Source organism: Paralichthys olivaceus, chromosome 24 (genome assembly GCF_024713975.1).
Source record: "Paralichthys olivaceus isolate ysfri-2021 chromosome 24, ASM2471397v2, whole genome shotgun sequence".
NCBI lineage: Eukaryota > Metazoa > Chordata > Actinopteri > Pleuronectiformes > Paralichthyidae > Paralichthys > Paralichthys olivaceus.
In genome coordinates this window covers 1,539,042-1,552,240 of record NC_091116.1, presented here as the reverse complement: position 1 = coordinate 1,552,240, position 13,199 = coordinate 1,539,042, and the positions used below count along the sequence as shown (strand labels likewise).

The 13,199-nt window shown below is 39.6% G+C and overlaps 1 long non-coding RNA gene across 1 annotated transcript; it reads right to left on the bottom strand.

Annotated features, from left to right (window-relative positions):
* Positions 1 to 4,564: 4,564 nt before the first annotated feature.
* Positions 4,565 to 6,330, bottom strand: LOC138407099 (uncharacterized). The gene is made up of 2 exons (XR_011240531.1): positions 6,111 to 6,330; positions 4,565 to 5,090 (listed from the first exon to the last, which is right to left on the bottom strand). It is a non-coding gene; the product is annotated as an uncharacterized lncRNA (long non-coding RNA).
* Between the last annotated feature and the right edge of the window lie 6,869 nt (positions 6,331 to 13,199).

The following is a 13,199-nucleotide window of genomic DNA, read 5'->3' as shown; positions in this document are numbered from 1 at the left end:
ACCTCAGACGACCTCACTAAACCATCCAATCTATGGTAGTGACAGGGGGTGTGTACAAAGGGCAGGGACTAAATCAACACAAATACATTCCCCATCCATTTAATCCCTGTACAAAATGATCCAGGTGCTCATGCAGGACCATGGTTCACTTCAGTCTTTATTACTCTGTCTGAAATTTGGCAGCAAAGCTAGATTGTGTCCAGTTCTGTGCAGGTTGTTACCAAAAGAGGAAAACTATCCCATTTTATGTGCCTAGCATTTTTTTTTGGTTTTGCAGGGTTATCAAAATAAAGCATTGTGTATCGTTGAAGTAAAAAATTCATTTTTACTTTTTACTTATGTACTTGAGTACATTTCAGAGCCTGTACTTCCTTACTTTTACTAGAGTAAAGTAGTTGTATCAGTACTTTTACTTTTACCAGAGTCTTTTTTTACTCAAATATCTGTACTTCTACTTAAGTAAAGAATTTGAGTAATTTTGCCACCTCTGCCTAAAACCCCAAAAGATCCTGTTAGTTACTTTACTCCTAGGCTAAAGGCTAAAATTGTCTTTTTTCTCCAATTTAGATTAAAGCTGGAAAAAAAAGTTGGAGACTAAATCTTCATCTTTATAGCCACCCAATAAATATGACATTTCTGGTCTTTCAGGTTTATATATAAAATGTCACATTCTTAGCTGAGCTTGGCCAAAACATTTTCCTCATGAGAGCCACCCTATGGAAATGACCCCCCAGATGAACTTGAGGAGATGAATTTTATGTTTATTCAGTGGAGACCTGTAGCTTGAAATCCTCTTCTCTTTTGTTTATTTCCTGTTAGGGCAGGGTGGGCTGCAAAAAACGAGGTTAAACAAATCCAGCAGGATTTGGACAACTCAACATAATGTCACATCCAGGATCAGACAAAACAGAGATGATTCTGAGATAGCCTTACAAAACACGTCGACATGAGACTAGAGACTGAGATTGGAACGTTGTAAAGCTTGTGTTCTGGATATTTTCAGTGAGGCACATAGATGTTTGAGATAGAGACATGAGAATGTCCATGATCTAAATGTCTAAACCTTATTTGGATCTGTTTCCACCCAAAACAGTCACAAAAGTATTAAATTGACCACTGAACACCCCAGATAAGGTTTGTTCTGCTCTCAGCCTCTCCTCCGTGTGAACTGTCATCTCACAACTCATTTAGTAATCAGACAGCTGGAACAACAGACCCTGCTATGCTAACTATACAAGATTGCAGGAAATACTTTGTCAAACTCTCTGAGGGAAAGGTTTGGGGTGCTGTGAAGCTCATGGTATCCTGCTGGTATGCTGCTGACACTTACAAATATACACGCAAATATTTGACATAGTTCAATGATTCCAGTCAGGAGCAGCCTGTGGACAAAAGGTCCTGAATGCTAATAAACATGAAGAAGCACTGAGCACTCTGTCTCTCTGCCCCCATTTATTAATTAATTATGTTAATATACTATGATATAACAATAACAGGTGACAAGGCCTTACATCTATAAGTATCCGCACATACATATACAGATCAGAAAATACTGTGACTTGCATGCTGTGTCCAAAAACTTCTGAATTTAAGAAGATATCTCTCTATATATACAATAGTGATTTTTATTAATGATTTTTCTGTATATTGTGCTTTATATATACTGTATTTTTTCATTTACCAATACCAGTACACATTTTAGAGACATTACAGTAGTAACAGCTCTACACTGTGTTTGCTTGATAGTAGAGACATCAAGAGGAGTCTGTGCTTCAGAGAGACTCGCTGGGAAACAGTGAACCTCTCAGTTGGATTGATCTCTGCTGTCATCTACAGCCCTGGAGAAGCCAGAGATAACCAACACAGAACCTTATTTAAACTTGGACAGCATTTTTTTGTGTCCCAGATGAGTAGGCTGAGGTAGACATGGAGAGGGAGTTCTTAGTCTGAATGATTGATTTCATTGCAACATTACATTTCTATTGCTGTCTTAATTTCTACTTTGTTTTCATTTTTTGTTGTTTTTATTTTTTCAAATTTGAAATGTTCTATCTGTTACAGCGAAGACACAAATAGGACAGGATAGTAACACTTGTGCTAACTGAGCTGAGACTTGACTGGCTAGTTGCAGTCAACAATTATGTAATACTGAACACCCTATGTTACATTTCCTCAGTGATGGACTCTAATATCGGTGTATGTCTCAAACTGAGATCAGGTTGTTTTCTGGGAAAAACACTAATGGCATCTCTAGTATGTGCGTCTGTGACACTGTACCAAGTGTTTGGAGACTGAATATAATCGTATACAATGAAATAATGACTACTTCAACAAAAATTATTACCACATACTACCACACAAACACCGTTGCTTAAAATGTGAGCTCACAGTTCTCTTGTGTGTCAGAATATTGTTAAAATAATACTTTGTGTGGGGGTCGTGTCTTTTTCAAATGTGCCGGTCTCCATCTCTGAGCGATATTGATTGGAGCACTGGACCTAAAGGGACCAGACTAACGTCACACTGCCAGAATCACAGCCAGATATCTCAAGTTGTCACAATAACACAGACACAAATAACATGCCACTTCCACCATGAACTGTGGTGGCAGTCACACATGAGTGAGTGATGAGATGTCATGCGCCCATGGGATTTTTTTTAATGAGCTCCATGTAGGCCCAGAGTGAACCACAAGCAGGGTCATGTGAACAATCATCCACAGGATTTTGCATCTATATACAACAAGTAGGTTAATGACTGGACCAGTGAGGCTCTTATGGGTACCACACATTTAAGTGAAACATGGACTTATCCTCTGGGTCCATTAAGAATTTCATGTGTTTCATGTGTTTTACGCAGAATTTACAAGAAGTCATACGGCTTCTTGTGAAAAAAAAAGAAGTGATAGGGCTTCTTGTAAATTTTGCAAGGGCTCCATGTCAATGTCTAGGCATTCAAAGAAACCACAACATCCCTTAGTTCCACTTCCCATAAAGATAGATAGATTACTTTATTCATCCCCGGAGGGAAATTAAGTCGTGATAGCAGCTTGTGTATCAGAACACAACAAAACACAATACAATAGAACAAAACAAAACATTGAGGTAAAAAGAACAAAAACAGAAACACAAGATGAATAGGCAGACAAGTAGTGCAGTGGCAATATGATGGTAATAGTAATGATGATATGATGGTAATGTTATTGTTAGATAGTATATAAGAATAGTAGTACAGTATATATATATATATATATATAGTATACAATATAACATAATATATATTTATATAGATAGTAATTATACCAATATAATAGCAGTATATAGTAATAATGGCAGCAACAGTATATATAATAATAATAATAGTAATAGCAGTAGTAATAATATAATAATAATAACATGTACACATGTATAAATATGTGTATATAGACTTATATATACGAAGAATATACAGAGAATATACACAGTATGATATAATATGATATGATATATAGTATATAGTAGGGTATAAATATAAGTACTTGACTATACAATATACTATCAGTGTAAGAATATGTAGACTGGGTGTGCGAAAGACAATATTGTTGTATAAAATGGTCTGTAATATCAAAATGGTTTAAATTAACACATATCACAGAAGTAAATGTTCCAGTATATGGGGCGTAGTGTAGTACAGGGTACATGGTGCAAGGGTGATAGGTATATTAGTGCAGTTCTGTGATGGTGGCTCTGACAGAGGTAGATGAGTTATAGAGTCTTATTGCGGTTGGAATGAACGATTTCCTGTATCGCTCCTTAGAGCAGCGGGGTTGGATGAGCCTGTGGCTAAAGCTGCTCTTTAGCTTGTCCAGTGTTTTGTGGAGGGGGTGAGAGGGATTGTCCATGATTGCCAGCAGTTTTGCCAGCATCCTGTTCTCCACCACCTCCTCCATGGTGACAAGCTTAGAGCCAACCACAGACTCTGCTTTCCTTATGATTTTGTTCAGTCTGTTGGCATCCTTTGTCCTGATGCCCGCACCCCAGGACACCACAGCAAAGAAGATGGTGCTCGCCACAACAGACTGATAGAACATCTGCAGCATCTTGTTGCAGACATTGAAGGACCCGAGCCTCCTCAGGAAGTAAAGCCGGCTCAGGCCCGTCTTGTAGACGGAATGAAGCAAGAGCTGGATTAGTGGAATTACTTTCACAGATACATTGGAATTTACATTACTGGTGGTTTGTGCACATGGCACAGATGAAAAAAACACTTAAACGTGGTCAATGAAGATGCAAGTCATGTTTATTTATAGCTTGCTGGCTTCAGAAACTATCCAGTCTCAGCTCCGAAGATGACGAGAAACAGATGAAGTTGATTAAATATTTTGGAACGCTAAACAGTCATGACCATGAAAGACCCATTGGAAAATAAAAGACTTGTGTGGGATATAACAAATCAGCCTTTTCAGATCAGTGGCAGGTTATTTTTGGAGAGACGATGCTTCTGTTAAGTGTTGATTTCCACACACCAACTTCTTACTCACATCCGTTGTGCCATTAGCCCACAGTGGGTCCAAGCAGAAGTGATCTAAGATTCAAGGGTTTATTGTCATATGCACAACAATTACATTCAGCAGTTGCTGGCAATGAAATGCTCCCCTCTAGCCATGCTCAGAAATTACACAAGAAAAAAATACAACTAAAAATAGAATATAAAATATAAAAAATCGTCGGCCAGATGGCAGCAGGCAGGACAGTTAATGGTTTGGGTGCTGGGGTCTTTAACGATCTGGTTGCTCTTCTTCCTACACCGCTAAGTGTAGCGGTCCTCCATGGATGGCAGCTCTGTCCTGGCAATACACTGAGCAGACTTCACCACTCTCTGTAGAGCCTTGCAGTTCAGGGCGATGCAGCTGCCATACCAGGCGGTGATGCAGCCAGTCAGAATACTCTCAATGGTGCACCTGTAAAAGTTGCAGAGAATCCTTGGGCCCATGTTGAGCCTCCGCAGCCTGCAGAGGAAGAAGAGCCGCTGTCATTATTCAGCTGTTAGAGTGATGCCTTCCTGGCTGGCTGGGTTCTCATGTGTTTACTGCTCCAGCTTCCTGTCTGCACCTGAACACAGCCAGGAAGAACGTTGACAAACTTTGACAGATTCAGAAAAGACATATTGTAGAAAAGAACAGAGAACATCAATGGAGACAATGTTGCTGATTTTGACCGAATGACAACTTGTTTTCACTGGGTTGTTTCTTCAAACACCTGAACTGACTCAGGTTTCTGTTTGCCTGTACTGATGATTCACTACAGTGTGAATATTTGCTCCTCTTTCAGGAGCAGAGGCAGAGAATTATGTCTGAGTTGAGGGTTGGCCATATCCTGGTCCGTAACCATCATACATGAGCAAATACCTTGATACCTCACAGTATCATAAGGTACTGTGCACTCAAACTGGTCTCAATCTTTTGTACCTTTTTATACCACATCAAGAGTTAAATTTTTTTAAACAATGAAATTTAATTCTAAGCAAGTTGTATTAGCTCTCCCATGCATATTTTATAATTTGAGTCAACTTACTAGCTTCATGTGGAGCTAGTTATTGAAGTTCAAAAGCAAAAATGACAGCTAACTGGTTAATACTAGTAAAATGATATTTTTTCTTTATCGATAAGTTTAGCTAATGCTAAGAATGCATTTTTTTTTACAATATCCAATGTGCATGTGATTGTATTTGGTAGAAATATCCACCAAACATGCAGCTATTGTTTGCAAAATATCCACTTTAGACACTGAACAGCACTCCTTCAGCCTTTTCTACTTCCACCCTGTTATTTTCTACTATTTATCATACTTTCTGTGTGCTGTAGGTAGAATGCCAACAATTAAGTAGCACTAATGGGTTTTACACACACACACAGCCTATCCTGTAATATAAAAATGTACTTGTACTATCCTGTTCCGGCCAATGCAGTATGAACGACAACAGATCACTGGAAGAGTCATTTCTAGAGTGAGACTACATTGTTCATGTACTGAATGTTCTGTGCTGAGGCCAAACAATTGCACATGATTTGTCCTTATGGTCAGAAATATACCTAAAAAAACAGGTTTGACACATGGTTTACTGCAACATACTGAAGACTGAGGTCGAGAGTGTAGGCAGTGAATTTCCACTTTAATAGACTGGGTTGGGACATGACGCCCTAGCTTGCCCAGGAATGTAGAGGAGGGATGTTTGGTGTGTTGGTGTTCACCTGTTGGAACATGACTGTGTGTGCACATTATTTCCAAAACCAGGTATGAAAGCATGAATTGGTATCAGATAAAGATTCAGGTTGCATGACTGCAAAACAGGGGCACCAGCACACTCTGGTTCTTGTTGAGGCATATGGGATGGGCGTCAGGTATGTGTGGGAATTCAGAAGGAGCTTTTCAAAGGAAGTGAGAACACACTGTACCTTTATGATGGGATAAAGGGCTTGCCAGTCTGAGCTGAGATGACCTCAGCTGATAAACCTGATTAATCCTGTTTCAGAAAAAAACTGTAAGAGGATAAAGCAAAACAACTGACTCTAAATAAGAGGGTATATTAACATCAAAAGAAGCACTGAGCATTCCTCAGCCAATGACGCAGCAAAAAGAAAAGAAAAAGAAAGACCATAAATAATGGTAATGCCTGTTTGTTGTAACAAGTTTCATTCAGCTTTATTTTCACATTTCCTCATCATTTCTAACATTGTTGTCAACAATTTAAGATTATGGAACTATTGTGACATCTTAAGTGGGGCAGGTAAACATGAACAGTAAAATTAGTTTTATTTTATAATTTTATCATTTATTCCTTAACTCTAAAAATTCTAACCAGATCCTAACCATGGTGCTGGTCCAGAATGCCTCCTTGATTGAGGCCAGCACACTCGTCAAGGTAGGGAGTAACAATGTCATTAACATGTGCCGGAACATGCATCACATACTGATTGGGAACTGGCAGCAACCCACAGAACATGAATCACTGATCATCAATGACGCTATCATCAGTTCTCCCAAATCTGTGTCACAGGTATTGTCTGGTGAAGCATCAAACACTAATCCTAACTGTTCATTTTAATTGTTACAGATTAGATTTGAACTTTGACCTGGTTAAATGATTCATAGCTTCTTGGCATGCAGGTAAAGGGTATGCACATGTTCCTTCTTAGTTTATTGAGAGAGTAAACTGTACTGTGTGACTGACTGTGCAGACACACATTCAGACAGAGATGACACCTGTGTTTGCAGTGGGTGCGCCATATTTGTCCTAGCGCCTGTTGGAGTTTGTTATCTTTATTGAACATTGAGGTTGGGAACGCTGTGAGTTGCTGTGAAAGCAAACCACTTCATCACCTACTCCCTCTATGACTCATTGGACCCACTGCAGTTGCCTACAGGCCAAATAGGTCAACTGCAGATGCCATCTCCCTCACCCTTCCTACTGCCCTCACCCACCTGGACCAGAGGTACACATGTGAGAATGCTGTTTATTGACTATAGTTCAGAGTTCAATACCATCGTGCCCCTGAAGCTCGTCACCAAGCATGGAGACCTTGGGCTCAACACCAGTGTGGATAGGCAGCACCACATTCTCCGAATGACTCTCAGCACCAGCGCCCCCCAGGGCTGCCTGCTCAGTCCTCTCCTGTACTCCCTGTTCACTCATGACTGCGTGGCCACCCACAGCTTCAAAACCATCATTAAATTTGCTGATGACACACAGGAAGAGACAGGGAGTTAAACACGCCCCCCTCTCCATCAACAGGATTATGTTGGAGAGAGTCAGCAGTTTCAGGTTCCTCTGGGTTCACATCACCTGACCTGGACGGCCAGGCTCAACATGGGCCCAAGGATTCTCTGCAACTTTTACAGGTGCACCATTGAGAGTATTCTGACTGGCTGCATCACCGCCTGGTATGGCAGCTGCATCGCCCTGAACTGCAAGGCTCTACAGAGAGTGGTGAAGTCTGCTCAGTGTATTACCAGGACAGAGCTGCCATCCATGGAGGACAGCTACACCCAGAGAGCAACCAGATCGTTAAAGACCCCAGCACCCAAACCATTAACTGTCCTGCCTGCTGCCGACGATTTTTTATATTTTATATTCTATTTTTATTTGTATTTTTTTCTTGTGTAATTTCTGAGCAAGGCTAGAGGGGAGCATTTCATTGCCAGCAACTGCTGAATGTAATTGTTGTGCATATGACAATAAACCCTTGAATCTTGAATCACTTCTGCTTGGACCCACTGTGGGCTAATGGCACAACGGATGTGAGTAAGAAGTTGGTGTGTGGAAATCAACACTTAACAGAAGCATCGTCTCTCCAAAAATAACCTGCCACTGATCTGAAAAGGCTGATTTGTTATATCCCACACAAGTCTTTTATTTTCCAATGGGTCTTTCATGGTCATGACTGTTTAGTGTTCCAAAATATTTAATCAACTTCATCTGTTTCTCGTCATCTTCGGAGCTGAGACTGGATAGTTTCTGAAGCCAGCAAGCTATAAATAAACATGACTTGCATCTTCATTGACCACGTTTAAGTGTTTTTTTCATCTGTGCCATGTGCACAAACCACCAGTACTGTAAATTCCAATGTATCTGTGAAAGTAATTCCACTAATCCAGCTCTTGCTTCATATTGGAAGTGGAACTAAGGGATGTTGTGGTTTCTTTGAATGCCTAGACATTGACATGGAGCCCTTGCAAAATTTACAAGAAGCCCTATCACTTCTTTTTTTTTCACAAGAAGCCGTATGACTTCTTGTAAATTCTGCGTAAAACACATGAAACACATGAAATTCTTAATGGACCCAGAGGATAAGTCCATGTTTCACTTAAATGTGTGGTACCCATAAGAGCCTCACTGGTCCAGTCATTAACCTACTTGTTGTATATAGATGCAAAATCCTGTGGATGATTGTTCACATGACCCTGCTTGTGGTTCACTCTGGGCCTACATGGAGCTCATTAAAAAAAATCCCATGGGCGCATGACATCTCATCACTCACTCATGTGTGACTGCCACCACAGTTCATGGTGGAAGTGGCATGTTATTTGTGTCTGTGTTATTGTGACAACTTGAGATATCTGGCTGTGATTCTGGCAGTGTGACGTTAGTCTGGTCCCTTTAGGTCCAGTGCTCCAATCAATATCGCTCAGAGATGGAGACCGGCACATTTGAAAAAGACACGACCCCCACACAAAGTATTATTTTAACAATATTCTGACACACAAGAGAACTGTGAGCTCACATTTTAAGCAACGGTGTTTGTGTGGTAGTATGTGGTAATAATTTTTGTTGAAGTAGTCATTATTTCATTGTATACGATTATATTCAGTCTCCAAACACTTGGTACAGTGTCACAGACGCACATACTAGAGATGCCATTAGTGTTTTTCCCAGAAAACAACCTGATCTCAGTTTGAGACATACACCGATATTAGAGTCCATCACTGAGGAAATGTAACATAGGGTGTTCAGTATTACATAATTGTTGACTGCAACTAGCCAGTCAAGTCTCAGCTCAGTTAGCACAAGTGTTACTATCCTGTCCTATTTGTGTCTTCGCTGTAACAGATAGAACATTTCAAATTTGAAAAAATAAAAACAACAAAAAATGAAAACAAAGTAGAAATTAAGACAGCAATAGAAATGTAATGTTGAAATGAAATCAATCATTCAGACTAAGAACTCCCTCTCCATGTCTACCTCAGCCTACTCATCTGGGACACAAAAAAATGCTGTCCAAGTTTAAATAAGGTTCTGTGTTGGTTATCTCTGGCTTCTCCAGGGCTGTAGATGACAGCAGAGATCAATCCAACTGAGAGGTTCACTGTTTCCCAGCGAGTCTCTCTGAAGCACAGACTCCTCTTGATGTCTCTACTATCAAGCAAACACAGTGTAGCGCTGTTACTACTGTAATGTCTCTAAAATGTGTACTGGTATTGGTAAATGAAAAAATACAGTATATATAAAGCACAATATACAGAAAAATCATTAATAAAAATCACTATTGTATATATAGAGAGATATCTTCTTAAATTCAGAAGTTTTTGGACACAGCATGCAAGTCACAGTATTTTCTGATCTGTATATGTATGTGCGGATACTTATAGATGTAAGGCCTTGTCACCTGTTATTGTTATATCATAGTATATTAACATAATTAATTAATAAATGGGGGCAGAGAGACAGAGTGCTCAGTGCTTCTTCATGTTTATTAGCATTCAGGACCTTTTGTCCACAGGCTGCTCCTGACTGGAATCATTGAACTATGTCAAATATTTGCGTGTATATTTGTAAGTGTCAGCAGCATACCAGCAGGATACCATGAGCTTCACAGCACCCCAAACCTTTCCCTCAGAGAGTTTGACAAAGTATTTCCTGCAATCTTGTATAGTTAGCATAGCAGGGTCTGTTGTTCCAGCTGTCTGATTACTAAATGAGTTGTGAGATGACAGTTCACACGGAGGAGAGGCTGAGAGCAGAACAAACCTTATCTGGGGTGTTCAGTGGTCAATTTAATACTTTTGTGACTGTTTTGGGTGGAAACAGATCCAAATAAGGTTTAGACATTTAGATCATGGACATTCTCATGTCTCTATTTCAAACATCTATGTGCCTCACTGAAAATATCCAGATGGGGCTCTGAACACAAGCTTTACAACGTTCCAATCTCAGTCTCTAGTCTCATGTCGACGTGTTTTGTAAGGCTATCTCAGAATCATCTCTGTTTTGTCTGATCCTGGATGTGACATTATGTTGAGTTGTCCAAATCCTGCTGGATTTGTTTAACCTCGTTTTTTGCAGCCCACCCTGCCCTAACAGGAAATAAACAAAAGAGAAGAGGATTTCAAGCTACAGGTCTCCACTGAATAAACATAAAATTCATCTCCTCAAGTTCATCTGGGGGGTAATTTCCATAGGGTGGCTCTCATGAGGAAAATGTTTTGGCCAAGCTCAGCTAAGAATGTGACATTTTATATATAAACCTGAAAGACCAGAAATGTCATATTTATTGGGTGGCTATAAAGATGAAGATTTAGTCTCCAACTTTTTTTTCCAGCTTTAATCTAAATTGGAGAAAAAAGACAATTTTAGCCTTTTAACTAGGAGTAAAGTAACTAACAGGATCTTTTTGGGGTTTTAGGCAGAGGTGGCAAAATTACTCAAATTCTTTACTTAAGTAGAAGTACAGATACTTGAGTAAAAAAAGACTCTGGTAAAAGTAAAAGTACTGATACAACTACTTTACTCTAGTAAAAGTAAGAAAGTACAGGCTCTGAAATGTACTCAAGTACATAAGTAAAAAAGTAAAAATGAATTTTTTACTTCAACAATACACAATGCTTTATTTTGATAACTCTGCAAAACTAAAAAAAATGCTAGGCACATATAATGGGATAGTTTTCCTCTTTTGGTAACAACCTGCACAGAACTGGACACAATCTAGCTTTGCTGCCAAATTTCAGACAGAGTAATAAAGACTGAAGTGAACCATGGTCCTGCATGAGCACCTGGATCATTTTGTACAGGGATTAAATGGATGGGGAATGTATTTGTGTTGATTTAGTCCCTGCCCTTTGTACACACCCCCTGTCACTACCATAGATTGGATGGTTTAGTGAGGTCGTCTGAGGTCCTCTCTGTCTTGTTATGTCTTTTACGTCGTGTCATCATCCGTGGAGGTTGAAACAAGTAACGAGCCAGTTTTGAGAATTTAAGGACTATAAAGTGCAGATATTTGTGTTTAAATATAGGAAGTAAAAGTAAAAAGTTGTCAGGAAAATTCTTCTCTGATTATACAAACTGGGACATTTTGAAATTGCAGTTGGTCTCCTGATTGCTCCTGGCTGAGTCATATAGTTTATGTATTAATCTCCCTACGCACCAAAAATCCCCATCATTAACAAGTATTTAGTTCACCCAGCCTGTGAAAGGTTGTAGCCATTTCACAAAGTCTCTAATACTAGGGCGGCTGTGGCTGAGGGGTAGAGTGGTCATTCTCCAACCAGGGGGTCAGCAATTCAATCCCCAATCTTCCCAATCTGCATGCCAAAGTGTCCTTGAGCAAGATGCTGAACCCCAAATTTCCCCATAGAACAACAAAAAGTACTGCTAATAGATGCACTGTATGAATGTGTGTGTGAATGGGTGAATGGCAAAAACTGTAGTGTAAAGCGCTTTGAGTGGTTTTCAAGACTAGAAAGCGTTATATAAGTACAACCACTTATTAATTACAATTTTCTCAATTAGTGGAGTAGTAAATCAAGGAAGGCAGTTTTGTCCAGTTAAGGGGTGGCTGTGCTCAGGGGCTAGAGCAGTCGTCCTCTAACCAGAAGGTCGGCAGTTTGATCCCAGTCTTCCCTTGGGCAAAATACTGAACCCTCTTCTCATTGAGAAAGAAGAGAAAACTGCACATAGATACACTGTATGAATGGGTAAATGTAAAACAGTACGCTTAACTGCTTTAAGTATTTGTGATCAAGACTATAAGCTCTATAAATACAGACCATTTATATGGAGTTTATGTAATAAGGCCAAGAGGTTACATGTCATGTGTAGTGTGTTTGTGTGTGCATAGATGTTGTAGAGCGTACTATTTCGTAGTCTAATGAGAGTCAATTTTCAAATCAAATATACTATATTGTCCTATAGGGAAATTTGTCTTGGGCCAAGGTACAGCAGTTGCAGAACAGTACATTGAACAACAAACAACAACAACAACTCTACACAGGGTAATAATAATGAAAATATGAAGACAATACAATTTTGATGGGTAGCTGTCTGTTTGCTTTGGGGACTTCGTCAAGGGAGAGAGGGTGAGGGCTGATTAGGTTTGGGTTAGATGTTGATATTATTTGAAAGAGACTCCATGTTTCCTGTCAGTCGGTTGTTTGTGTTAGTTAACAACAGGAAAGTCCTTGGGAGACGTATTTCCTCAGATTTTGGCTCACACAATCTGTAGGCTCTGGCTGTGTTTGTCTCTCTGCTCTGATTGAACCAGACATAAGGAGTGACTAAATATGTGTCTAACAGGAGTGGTGTAATTCCAACTGGTGAAACTGGTGCTGCTATTATTAATAACACAATTACATCTATAAATATCACTCTTATTATTTTCCATTATAACAACCATGACAGAGCTTAAATATAATGGTTGCACAGCTATTCCTGGTATTGCTCACCTC